General features: G+C 39.8%; 1 long non-coding RNA gene across 1 annotated transcript; it reads right to left on the bottom strand.

Moving 5' to 3' along the window:
• Positions 1 to 298: 298 nt before the first annotated feature.
• On the bottom strand, positions 299 to 1,691 carry LOC111865650. Its single transcript, XR_002843006.2, has 2 exons — positions 1,535 to 1,691; positions 299 to 779 (listed from the first exon to the last, which is right to left on the bottom strand). It is a non-coding gene; the product is annotated as an uncharacterized LOC111865650 (long non-coding RNA).
• Between the last annotated feature and the right edge of the window lie 540 nt (positions 1,692 to 2,231).

The raw sequence follows: 2,231 nt of genomic DNA, 5'->3' as shown, positions 1-2,231 counted from the left end.
CGTCACGTCACGTCTCAAAGTCACACATTGTCCACATATTTTCTCATGCTTCCAAATTCAAATCTCAAAGCAGCAATAGTCACAACATGCATAAAAAGAATCGCTTTTCATTCGATCAGCATTCAGGATGGCACAGAGTCTTGATCTAACATATTTAGTTCATAAGAATTCCTCAAGGCGAGAAGAGATTTGTATGGTAACAAGCACATCAGGTGTTGAAGTAGAAAAATTTTTCAAAGAATTCAAATGTATTACATTTGCTGCAGGAAGTTCAAAGTGGGACAATGAAAATACGAAATGATAGCCTGAAATTTCCTCTTTAATTTCACACAAAAAGAATTACTTTACATGAAAAACAACAGTTCAAAATAGGCTGAAATTTAGCACTGCATTGTGCAAGCCACATAGACTTCAGCGACATGTGACAAAAGCCGCTCGCATGCTACAACACTGAAGGATTAAAATTATTCCCTTCTCATACATTACGTTGTGCTTTGAACATGGCAGTTTTCTGAATTACCTGCCCGGTAGGTGCAAACTGTGGGCCAGCATGCAGGTCAAAGGCAGTGCTGGTGCGGGCAGAATTCACTGCCGATGAGTGCCATGGGGAAGACGGGACTGAGTGCATTGGCAGGGCATGATGGTGTTGGTGGCAGTGTGTCACCCCTGTTGGTGAGCTCTGCAGGAACACTGCTGGGTGGTTAGAATGTCTCACAGCATAAGCATCTTCAGTCCACACTGGGCCACATTCATGACAGCACAATGGTCTCAGTGGAATGCTGAAACAAAGTGAATAAAATTCAGTTTCCTAGTATTATGTGAATCAAAGAATTAAACACAACAATCTTTTTGTCATGTCCTTCTGCATAATTTTTGCTGTACACAGATCTATGTGCATGATAGCTCCAATCTCTACCCCTTCTTCCCACATTTCCCTTTTGATAACTTGCCCGTTAATTCCTCTCTTCTTACTGTATATTAGTATTTACCCAACTGGGTGACTCTTATTCAGAAAATTATTCTACAGCCCTTCTCAACATCCTCACTCTAGCCACACTCATTCTATTTGCACGACCAAGCAGCTGTACACATTCCTCTTATAATTACATCCCTTCTCATTTTTCTTTCAACATCTTCCAAAAATATCATACCCATTACATGGATTACAGTAGGAATAATTAACTTCCACAAAGCAACACACTCTGCTGTCCAGTGCCATACCATCCGCATATTCTCATGCAACCAGCAAAACTTTCACAGAAAACATACCATTTCTGTAAAGTTAATTAATAAGAAAAGTTTCCAGTGTTTGAACAGAAGCAAACATACAAAAACTGTGAACTAGATAACTCCATACATTTCCCACATTTAAGTTACTCTGCCAATGTAATCACACACATTGCTTCACTGTTACTGTACTTCAACTACATCCCATCTTCAAAGGACGTATAACCAATTTCATATTCAGATATTAACTTGTACTTTAGTAATTAGAAAATTATATGTTGCAGTGGCTATTGGCGTGTATGCTCACCTCCCTCTGTTGCTGGTGTTAGGATGGTGTTGTGGTGATCTAGGACAGGCCCCTGTGAGGACCCACGAATTACATCCATGTGGACCAGGGGTGGACGATTCCTCGATCCAATTGTGTCATTCTTCCGGTAATATCCGCCGCCTGATGGATGCACGTTTGCCCTAAGAAGGAAAGCAACATTCTTTTATGAAGAAAGCAGTCTTCTGGGATTTGGCACCGTGTATATGTGGTGTTAACCGACGTTTCGGAGGAACGTATCGCCTCCATCTTCAGGGTAGAAGAAAAAATATATAAGAAATCTGCAAGCAAGGAGCCGTGAGAACCGGTAAAAGCAGACTGTGGAAAAATACATTCTTTTATGTCAATACTGTGCTATGAAATCCACTCACTACACTCACTGAGTTATTCCACCTCCTAAAAGGAGATAAATTATGAAATATTATTGTAGAAAAGTAACTCCTCAAGGAATAATTAGTGGATTGAGAAACTGCAAGTCAGAAATTACATATCTTGATCACTAAGGTTCTGGATATTGTCCATCAACTTGTATTCTGAATGAACGTATTGTTTCATAAACAATGATCTGTCCCTGTCCTTGAGGTGAAACGGTCCTACTTAGGTGGATCCATTTGAAATAGCTAATCTCAACCAGAGAATAATCTAAGTCAATCAACTATATCTATATACACAGCTGTGA

Source organism: Cryptotermes secundus, unplaced genomic scaffold (genome assembly GCF_002891405.2).
Source record: "Cryptotermes secundus unplaced genomic scaffold, Csec_1.0 scaffold7503, whole genome shotgun sequence".
Classification (NCBI taxonomy): domain Eukaryota; kingdom Metazoa; phylum Arthropoda; class Insecta; order Blattodea; family Kalotermitidae; genus Cryptotermes; species Cryptotermes secundus.
The sequence above is the reverse complement of the archived record's forward strand: the minus strand, read 5'-3'. Positions and strand labels throughout refer to the sequence as shown.